Raw genomic sequence first — 12,197 nt, 5'->3', positions numbered from 1 at the left:
GTCGCGAAAGCCTACACGTTAAACATGCTTCAAAAGTTTGATAGGTCCCCGATAAGAGCGCTTGCCTCCGAGGTTCGTAACAGCGATGCAGCGGATTCGTATCTCTCACGTGTCAATGACGTTACTTGGGCACGCGAACGCACGCGTTCACGGTGATGATCTATTTATTCGTCGGATTTTCTCACCCGGCCAAGAGTAAACGGCCCACACGGATTGACCGTTGCCGGCAAGAACCTCGACGGGACTTGTTTTGTGCGTCGCCAATTTGAAAAATTGGCGTTCGCATTGAGACCTTGAGACACGGCATCGGCTGGCGCAAACATCTGCACGTGGTTGTCGTGACGATTAAAGACCAAATCACCGTTTTATTAGAAGGTATTTACGAGCCGGTACTTTCAACAGGGGGAGCTCTCGGCCTTAGGTTCGGCGCACCTCCGATTACACTGGTCAACAAAAAAACACATTTTTTCCGGCCTGGACTTTTTGCAGCTGTTTTAGACTAATTTCAGGGTGCCGATTCCAAATCTGATCTCAGATTTGCTCTATCACATCTAATTTTTATGCTATCGGCATACCCCATTTTCATTGATTTTACCCGAAATTAACTCTGTCACTCATGATTGCAAGTTGTTGCGAGTCAGTGACCGCTTTAGTGTTAAAATATGGGGTACTGCATTGTATCTCGACAAGAGGGAGGGGGGGGCACACGCGTGCAAATTAAACACCGCAGCAAAGACCCCCCCCCCCACCCCAGACACACACACCAGTTGCGATGTGAATGCTCGCTGTGAAAGCAGAAAATGCGACCCATAAAGGTATCCAAGACGCCGACAGAACTAATAAGAAGGGACAGGGAACAACCTCTACAAGGAAGTGACTTGTCCGGCTGCATCGAATGCCGTTGACAAAAGGCACGCGGTCGCTGTTTGCCGGCCCTGCACGACACTGATATGTGCGTTGAACTTCTTTCGCACCGTACGTAGCCAACCGCGCGAATCGGAGGTGCGGGAGTTGCGTCGTAAGGACAGCGAACTAAATACAAACGAGCGGTTCCTTAAGAAATGCATTTTCAATGTAGTTCGTGGTGTGGTGTATAGTTGCGTGGTGTGTCGCAGTGTGCAGCGTAGTTTATAGTGTAGTGTGTATTGTAGTGTATAGTGTAGTGTGTGTAATAGTGTAGTGTATAGTGTAGTGTGTATTGTGTAGTGTGCAGTGTAGTGTATAGTATCGATGTGTATTGTAGTGTATAGTGTAGTGTGTAATAGTGTAGTGTATAGTGTCGTGTGTATTATAGTGTAGTGTGTATTGTAGTGTATAGTATAGTGTGTATAGTGCCGTGTGTATTGTAGTGTATAGTTTTAGTGTGTATAATAGTGTAGTGTGTAGTATCGTGTGCATTGTAGTGTATAGTGTTGTGTATGTTGAACTTCTTTCGCGCCGTACGTAGCCAACCGTGCCTACCGGAAGTGCCGAGGAAAGAAAACAATCTCAACACAAAAATCAGTTTATCAAGAAATTCGTTTTCAATCGAACAACTCACAGGGTGAATGCGTTTTCCAATCAACGCGTGGCTTTCAATCAATCGGCCGTCACAATTAATTATTAGTCATTTGTCCTCCAGCCGTGCGTCTCGTCACTGGAATTGCATTGGCGCTCAACTCAAAGCTGCCCATAATGTCGGAGTTTGAATAGTCTCCGTGATTTCGATTTAAAGCTTTCGTGTTGGTTATCAACAAGGCAACTCCTATGACTAATTGGGAATGGGACGCAAGCGTAGGATTGATCACCCTGACGCTGGCCGCCTTTGGGGAGGGTGTATAGTGTGAAAGGCCGAAGCACCCTGGGAACCAAAGGTTCACTACTGACGATGCGCTCCCCAAATTTCACCAGGCTCACTATTCATGAACTCTTGGAAGTGCTTGCACAAAGGATAGTAACATCTCATCCTGTGTTCTTGGAATCTGAATCATTCGTGACTGCAGGGATTCATATTCTTGGTTCTTTCGGTAAAGTCACGTAGAAGGGAAATAATAAAACAATAAAAAATATAAAACAATAAAATTCTCACGACGTTTCGACTGCAACACAAGCAATAAGTCTCCACTGATGTTTATGATTTCTGAAACGGAATTGTTTGCGCCGGTCACTTTAGCGGACGTGCTTTCGCTGTGATTGGTTCGCTGTCCTTTCTTCTTTTTTGCTTTGCACAAATATCCGCGATTGGGCAAGCGTCCGTCACGAGTAGCGTCGTAAAATATAAGAGGCTTCTCCACCGTGCTGTCTGCGTATTTACTACCAAGGGGCGCGTACGTTTCTAGCGAGTTCTCGAAAGAGACATCATGCGTTTGTATCCATCATATCCATTTTGCGAATACAGCAATAATCACTGGCACCTTTTGATGAATAAAAACAAACATCGTATTGTAAATCCGGTATGTGTACATTTTCCATGTGTATACTACGTTGACATTTGTTCACCAACATTGCCATCGCATGGGTCACGTTGTTGTAGGAGTCAGGTGCGAGCGAAGGGGCTTAGTTGGGGTTAAGAGGGATGTGGCCATGCATGTGTGTGTGTACACGCGTGTGTGTGTGTACACGCGTGTGTGTGTGTATGTAAACGTGTGTGTACACGTGTGTGTACACACGTGTGTGTGTGTACACGCGTGTGTGTGTACACGCGTGTGTGTGTGTACACGTGTGTGTGTACACGCGCGTGTGTGTGTGTACACGCGTGTGTGTGTGTACACGCGTGTGTGTGTGTGTGTACACGTGTGTGTATGTACACACGTGTGTGTGTGTACACGCTCTTGGAGATCACGTGCTCCTTCCTGGAAACCCCCTGGCGAGAGTTTGAACATGCGCGCACAGTTGATGGCAACTTAAATAATCCTCCATCACACTCACCTCGCCCTCCTCCTCCTCATCCCCCTCTCCCCACTCCTGCAGCTGCACACACCTCCCCACCACCCACCACCACCCACCACTCACTCACCACCCACCACCACCCACCACCACTACCACTCACCACCACCCACCCCCACCACCACTCACCACCACCCCCACCACCACTACCACTCACCACCACCACTCACCACCACCCACCAACCACCCATCACCACCACTACCACTCACCACTACCACTCACCACCACCACTACCACTCACCACCACCACTACCACTCACCACCCACCCCCACCACTACTACCACTCACCGCCACCACCCACAGCCACCCACCACCACCGCCCACCACCACCACCACCTACCCCCACCACCCCCACTACCACCACCCACCACCACTACCACTCACCACCACCACTCACCACCACCCACCACCACCCACCAACCACCCATCACCACCACTACCACTCACCACTACCACTTCACCACCACCACTACCACTCACCACCCACCCCCACCACTACTACCACTCACCGCCACCACCCACAGCCACCCACCACCACCGCCCACCACCACCACCAACCACCACCATCACCTGTGTCCGCCATCTCACACCGTGACAGCGACACGTCCCCACCTGATGTGCGGGTCCATGCTGAGTGTAAAAAAAGAAGTAAAACAAAACGACATCGCGTCTACCACTGAGGCCGTTCATGTTTTTATTAAGCCGCGCAGTTTTGCCGAAGCCACAGAAATTCGCCGCGCGCTATGATAACGAGGACAGTGCTTGCTTGTTTTGCCCAGGGAAAGCCTCGTGGAGACGAACATGTCAGCGTGCAAATAATATACACGCTTTAATAATAGTCGCGGGATTTGAAATCATCTCGGAACCCCTTTGTATTCACGAGATTCACGCAATGTGACATTTGATGATGTGCCAGGGCGCCACGCCTAAACGCATGGCTGTCAACCCATACGGTCTTACCCGTACGGCGTACAGCCGTTTCAATACGGGCAAACTTTGTTTTCACATCGACTTGTTTGTGTTTCTCCCTGGTGATGGGACTTTGTAGGATGAACGTTGAGATTTATAAGAGGCACGGGATGACCAATGAGGTATGAATTGGTCTGTAATAATGTAGGGCACTTATTAAGGGTTGACAGGGATGGAAAGGGTGCTCAATTTAAGGCTGAATCGACCGAGGGGGAGGTTCCACGCTTGGTTCAGGTGTCAGTCCCCCAACTTGTATTCGCCGTGGACGGGAATTCAACCCGGGGCTGCGGGGTTTGTAGCGCAGTGCACGATGCGCGGTTTATCGTATCCATGCCTCAACAACCGACTCGGTTGCATCGCGTTATATTGCTAAGCTTTGCCGAGTTCGCGTCGCCTATCTTCTTGCTGTATTTGCCTCCGTGCAGTTTGCCGTTCTCTGTGTGCTCTGTGTGTGTGATGTCCCTCTGTGTGCTCTGTGTGTGTGATGTCCCTCTGTGTGTTCCCTCGCTATGTTTTTTTACACCAATTTCACCCGAGGACGAACGCTTGTGGTGCGTTCGAAACGTCGTGATTTATTTGATTTTATTTTTTTACATACGTGACTTTACCGAAAGAACCAATGAGTATAGTAATTCCTGTAGTCACGAAAGCTTCAATCCTAGATTAGACAATACGAGTGCTTAATCCCAAGTGCAGAAGAGTGCAAACACGACTACGATGCCCGTTGTGCTGCAGATAATGGAAAGTATTTACCCAGAAAAGCCTCGCTAAGTCTCAACACTTGTTTTTTTTGCAGGAGGGTCCTGCATTGGGATGTGTGGCCCATACGCTCACCGTAATCGTGAGAAATTTCACAAATACGAGGTGCTAACACAGCTCAGCACGGATGGGCTCACAGCCCCTTGGCTCGAATGCCATCTGGGATTTGAGGATGTCAATTCCAAATTGATTGACCAACCTTTGCCTCCAAAGCCTGGCAAAACTGATGGTTTGTAAATTCCTTCCTTGCTAACGTCTCAACGAATCCCCCTATGAATCTTCAAGCCACTCTGAATACTGAATCTATATTTGTTATTTGGTATGCACGACGCGTAGATGGGTGGATTGAGGCACGATTTATATATTTGCCTTGACCACTTGACGGACAGCTTGTCAATTGCACAAAATATCGATCGACCAGGATGAGATTAAATCACCTTGGAACTCGAGTCGGCAGGTCACAGGTTGATATGCGGAAGTGGGGCTTACTCTAGCAACCCACCAAATCACACACTCGCTCGCTCACCCTTCCACTCGTTCATCCACATACCCACGCACTCACTCAACCAGACACATACACAAGACAAAGATCCCCTGTATAGCCTTAACAAACTGTAGGGGCAAGTGCTGTTAGCGAGCACCTTTGAAGGCGATGTTTATACACGGCATCAGGTACTCATTTGAGGCTGAGTCGACCTAGGGGAAGCGCAGGACCGGTTCAGATAATCGTCACTGGTGTTGGCCGTGAGCGGGAATCGAACCCGGGTTACCAGATTCAGAGCGCAGCACGCTAACCACTACACTACCGCTCCCACCGACACACTCACCCACGCACACAGTCACCCACGCACACTCTCACCCACCGACACACTTACCCTCCCACGCACTCACTCACCCACGCACTCACCCACCGACGCACTCACTCACCCACGCACACACTTACCCACCCACACACTCACCCACGCACACACTCACCCACGCACACACTCACCCACCGACACACTCACTCATCCACGCACACACTCACCCACGCACACACTCATCCACGCACTCACCCACGCACACACTCACCCACGCACACACTCACCCACGCACACACCCACCCACGCACACACTCACACACGCACCCACCCACACACCCACCCACACACTCACCCACACACCCACCCACCGGCAGCTCAGGAGTCAACATGCAGAAGTGGGGCTACTCGAATGACTGCCGCGCGTGACACAGACACCCTGGGACACCAGGCTCGCTCCTGGCCTGTCGGCCCCTGCGGGAGCCGTGCACGACTCATTCAGGCTACAGACCACGTGCCATATCAACACGTGCCATGGTCTATCCACTGCTGGCCACATCATCATCCTGTGCCTGATACTGCATAAACATACGACTTGGTGGTAGCAGGACATATGAATACGACACAAACTTTGCTCCCCGCGGTTGCACTACCGTACTGCATTGTACTTAAACCTGGGACATTTTTGCACAACATTTCGTTTTTGTCAACGGTACGCATTGCAAAATAACCGCTCGCATTGCGTAATGTACGGCGTTAGAACCAATACGCAGCCCTTTGTAAATCCCACTGGGGGATGAACACCTCCCTCCCCCCCACGCCGGTTCGATCGCGAGGGCCGTTTGACCACCACGCTGGACGATGCGAGTTCGTGAGTGGAGGCCCAAGGAACGGGTTCACGTTGTCTCCGTTGGCGGGATAACGCGCGCTCCGTAACATTGTGCCCCGATGGTGCGATGGCAACCTGTAAGGCTTGCATTGGCGGCGTGTGCAGAAGCTAAATCTAAAAAAAAAACACATTCGTTGTAAACGCTGCCTTAAGGTAGACTGACGTTTCGGGCGATTGGTCCTCCTTTAAAGAGAGAGAGAGAGGGGGGGCAGTTGGAGATCATACTTAACAATGAGGTTACCCTGGAAAAAAGAGAAATGTTAAAAAGTTTACGAATTGAAAGTTGACGGGAAAATTGATATTCAACGATTAAAAAAAAACGCAGAACTGTGCATATAGTAATATAAAACTGTTAATCTCTGAAAATGCCTTATAAAGTACCAGCTTTCCCAGGAGCCACATTACATGTTGCGATTTGAAATTATAAGTCACTTAATCTCTCTGCAGCCTTTGTGCTTTGAAAAAAGGGCATTGCATACACATATAGATCTCAATTTACAAGCCAGTGTTAACGTGATGTATTTATGTTATTCGGTGCGAACACAGAGAGACAACCTTGAGGAAGGTTGGCGTGACCGAATGTGGTGGAGTTTCTTTTTTTTTATTGCAGTATTCTAATTGCCATCACAGCTATATAATGTTTGGTTTATTCAGGAGACCGGCTGTTCACTGCACGTGGCTTAAGAGTTCATATCAGACTTATACATGCAATAGGTTCAAACTAAAATGTTCCTGAAAACTGAAAAATTGTGATTGCTTGGTGCATTCGTATCTGTGTTGTTTTTAAGCTTATCAAAACTACCAGTTAAGGCACCACTCAAAACCACAGACTTTACGGCTTGGTAACATTGTTCCTGAAAAAAAAAAAACACGTTTTATGATTACGATTATGAATCGGTAAAACATTCTCAATAATGTTGTTTTCTCAGCGCATTCACATCATTCATTCTTGGTTATCGAGCTCGTGAGGTTTCCATACGGTCACCGCTATGTAAATGACCACCGCGTAAACGTGTTAACAGAAATCGTGATGGCAATATCCGACTTCTCCTTATCGTCGCACGCCACTCTGCCTCGTGAGATTTGCTCGGTGTCAAGTCCACACACTCCCTGTGGCTACTCGTACACTGCCACAAAGCACATCGAGTTGGGCCAAAAACATTTCCCGTAGCACACCCTTATCTCCCTCGGGCCAGAGGCGGGCAAACCAAAATAACAAGAAGAGCCGCAATGCAACGTGAACACAAGACGGTGGTCCATTATTAAATTAACGTCACGAAAGCAGCAGTCCTTAAAGAGCCGCATGAGGCTCCAGAGCAACAGGTCGCCGACTCCTGCCCATGGTAAACTGGACTTCCAAGGTAAACTGAACTCCCATGGTAAACTGGCCTTCCATGGTAAACTGGCCTTCCATGGTAAACTGGACTCCCATGGTGAACTGAACTCCCATGGTAAACTGGCCTTCCATGGTAAACTGGCCTTCCATGGTAAACTGGACTCCCATGGAAAACTGGACTCCCATGGTAAACTGGACTTACATGGTGAACTGGACTTCCATGGTAAACTGGACTCCCATGGTAAACTGGACTCCCATGGTAAACTGGACTTCCATGGTGAACTGCACTTCCATGGTAAAATGGACTCCCATGGAAACCTGGGCTCCCTTGGTCAGGGATCGGCAAAAACAAAAATAACAGGAAGTGGCATTTTTGTTCGAATTCGGTGAAACAAAAACAAAAAACCTCAACATTTCAAGAACCGCAATGCAGTCCTTAAAGAGCCGCACGCGGCTCCTAAACCACAGGTTGCCAACCTCTGTACTAGGGGAAGTAGCAGGGAGGGCCTTAGACTCTTGTGAGAACGAGTGCGCCTCAGCTGCCAGCTGTATTTCTCCGAGACCGGATATGTGGCTTCTGCTGAACCCCCTCGGGGTGGAAAGCCAAGGCGTGAAATTCCACGAAACGTGGTCACTTCCCCCTCGATTTGATTCCCACGGCCGTGAGAATTATTATTTATATTTTTGCCACAAGGATTGAGCTACGGTGTCGCAATGCAGCTTCGTAAGTCTCTTCTGATTGTTATTCGTATGTAGGCTTGTTGTTAGATTTAAGGTCTCACTGGCTCCCAAAACCTTCTCAAGAGGACCCAACTGTGCACTTTTAATGTAACGTTTCTAAATTGGGATATTTTGCCAACACTGTTAGTCATGTAATCATTATCTCCCCTCACGAATTATTATTATTCAAGATCCGTTTTATCTGCACCCCTAGAACCCCTTATTATCCGTGTAGAGTGTTCCCCACACCCCCCACAATGCATTGCAATTCGACATCCTGTATGAAAAATTTTCAAATATTATTTATCCACATTTTTTCGTGGAATTAAAAACACGGATAATGGGCGCATACCAGGATCTGCGAATTTCGTCTCACTAATTAGCGCGGATCAGAGGAGTCTTCTGATATTTTGTCGAATGTAGCGCCTCACGAGGCTACGTATGTCACACGAACCTATTACAATGAGCTATATACGAACTGAAAATGTACCAAATTACAGTGATCGAATGTCGTACACACGGCGCAACGCGTGCATCGTGAGGGTAAGGACCGAGCTGAATCAATCGGTGCACTGCTATAGGGCCTGGTATGACAACTGATTAATCTTTCGATTTAAAGCTTTCGTGACTGCAGGGATTCATCTTCTTGGTTATTTCGATAAAGTCACGTAGAAGGGAAATAATAAAATAATAAAAATAAAACAATAAAATAATTCTCACGACGTTTCGGCCACAACGCAAGCAGCCGTCCTCAGGTGAAGAACAGGTCTGTCGGAGAATTATTTTATTATGTTTTATTTTTTTATTATTTCCCTTCTACATGACTTTACCGAAAGAACCAAGAAACTGATTAATCATATTGAAAGTCTGACAAAAAATAAGAAGTCACGCCACTTTATTTGACTTGTTTTTTTTCTTAAATGCGCCTATTGATTTACTCGGAAGCCCTGCTGCAGTGGTTCATGATGACTCGAGTTCTCTTCCTGGACATGGCATAGCACCAGTAGTTATTTATATATGTTCATCGTTCCCGCACCCACCCCCCTCCCATATTGCTGGACATCTGTAAAAAAAGAGCTTCATAGATCATCGGATTCCTCTAGGCGCCCTCTGGTCTAACACCGTTTGAGACGAGGCTCAAAAGAAAGTTGTCTCTGGTGTGGACCAATCAGTTTCAAAGACAATGCAGATATTATCAGAGTATTTTTTTGTTTGCATTCTGACCACAAGCATTGTGGTTAATGCAGACATGATTCCTTGTAAAAGGATTCAGTTTGGTGTTTTAGCATCTTAGCACCTGTTTTGTTGCCAGAAAAAAGGGGAAGCCCCTATTACCATTAATAAATATTCAGATTCGCATTAATCTCGCAGTGACCAGTGTGACTAAGTACGGTCAAACTATCCCCTCGGTCGACAACTCCATGGCTTTGGGGGGTGGCATTCAACCAGCAGTGGATTGAAGGACACTGGGCTGTGGTCCTGCGAGCTCGTATATTATCGATGTTCAATTTTGGTGGATTCCAATGGTCGTTCGCCTCTCAGGCAACAAATCGCAATTGCTCACGAGGGGGCCGTAGGTGGCACGGCCCAGCCCTGGCGCGGTCGCCGATTGTTACACGCGGTACACGCGGGTACATGTGGAATATGCGGTTACACGTGGTACACGTGGTACGCGTGGAACACGCGGGTACACGTGGTAAACGCGTGACAAGTGGTACACGCGTGACACGCCGTACATGCGGGTACACGTGGTACATGCGGCACACGCGGTACACGTTGTACACGTGGTACACGCGGGCACACGTTGTACACGTGGTACACGCGGGTACACGTGGTACACGCATGACACGTGGTACACGCGGTACATGCGGCACACGTGGTACACACAGCACACGCGGTTCGAATGCCAGCAGCCGCCCTGATTAACGCTGCCGAAAAACTGTACCTCGTGCCATCCGCTTCACGGCGGTGCGTTAAAGATCCTGTGACGTCGCTAGAAACGAGGACGACATCGCTTTGCCGACGGCGCGGTCACAAATTTGCCACATTGTAAAAAAAATTAAAAAATAAAACAATAAATTTACGAGAAAAATTGCTCAACTGGAAACTACTTTTCAACCATCACCACCCGTTGCGAAAGCTTTGCAGGACCCCCTCCTGAAAGAGAATGATGAATCTCACCCGTCGATTTCTTGGGTAAACAGGTATAATGATGTATGTACGTTGTATGTATGTAAGTTCAACTTCTTTCGCACCGTACGCAGCCGACCGTGCTAATCGGAGGCGCGGGGGATGGACAACAAACGAACGCACAGAAAGCAGTTCTAAAGAAATGAGTTTCCAATAAATAAAAAAAATTCGATCTAAAATGAAGAGGGGGGGGGGGTAACGATAGTCAGCCGTGATAGTCGCTACTGTAGACCGTGTGGGAATACTGCACGGTCCGTTTGAGTCACGTCCCTGTGTCACTTTGCCCTTCATCACCCTGCCACGTGGCCTTCTTGTCAGTGGCAATCATCACGGACCGAACCCGCGTTTCGAGAGATGGCGAATATCATTCATCTTGAACGTTTTGGGGAACGTCCATGAATCATCACAAGTTTGACATTCTACTCCTACGTGTGATAAGTTATAATTGCGTGCGTGAATTGAGGTGGACGTTTTAGGTTTTTTTTTTTATATCGTGCTTGAAATGTTTTTCCCTATCGAAACATTTAGTTGTAATACACAGTGTGTGTATGCAAATAAGCCCCCCGAGTGATTCTGCACTCAGATGCCTGTTGCCAGCGTGATGTGATGTGTTCATCATAGGCAGGTATTGAACCCAGTCCGCCCAATGTCGTGGGTGCAGCGTTTGAATCGTTACACTCACTGCTCCTCACGTCAAGAACCGTACATCTACGGTGGAAAATTATGCTTCGCCCTTGCGTTATGTAACATTCATCCCAATCCACGGTTTGAAACATTATACATATTATGAGATTCCAAAAATATTCTTTGGTTCTTTCGGTTAAGTCACGTCTAAAGATAAAATAATAAATTAAAATAATATGCTATTATTTAAATTTATTAATTTATTATTTTATCTTTAGACGTGACTTAACCGAAAGAACCAAAGAATAATTCCTGCAGTCACGAAAGCTCCAAAATTAAGATTCCAAAAAAACCCTCCTGTGGAATCTTTCGCGGTATCAATTGATATAATCGATAAGAATACGAATTAGGTCCACTATAGAGGTTGTTTTGGGATATATCGCGTAAGTATAAACGTGCCGTTAACTCTCCACCACTCGACAGTCAATTAGTAAGAAGTGTCACGTTCTACAAGAGGTGCCAACTAAACCCAATCAGTTACTACTGCAGCACTAACCGGTTGTATGTTGGAGAGTAAACCCAATCAGTTACTACTGCAGCACTAACCGGTTGTATGTTGGAGAGTAAACCCAATCAGTTACTACTGCAGCACTAACCGGTTGTGTGTCGGAGAGTAAACCCAATCAGTTACTACTGCAGCACTAACTGGTTGTGTGCCGGAGAGTAAACCCAATCAGTTACTACTGCAGCACTAACCGGTAGTGTGTTGGAGAGTAAACCCAATCAGTTACTACTGCAGCACTAACCGGTTGTATGTTGGAGAGTAAACCCAATCAGTTACTACTTCAGCACTAACCGGTTGTGTGTTGGAGAGTAAACCCAATTAGTTACTACTACAGCACTAACCGGTTGTGTGTCGGAGAGTAAACCCAATCAGTTACTACTACAGCACTAACCGGTTGTGTGTCGGAGAGTAAACCCAA

Source organism: Lethenteron reissneri, chromosome 13 (genome assembly GCF_015708825.2).
Source record: "Lethenteron reissneri isolate LAM-NWPU_2019-01 chromosome 13, ASM1570882v1, whole genome shotgun sequence".
In the NCBI taxonomy this organism is placed as follows: Eukaryota; Metazoa; Chordata; class Hyperoartia; order Petromyzontiformes; family Petromyzontidae; genus Lethenteron; species Lethenteron reissneri.
The sequence above is the reverse complement of the archived record's forward strand: the minus strand, read 5'-3'. Positions refer to the sequence as shown.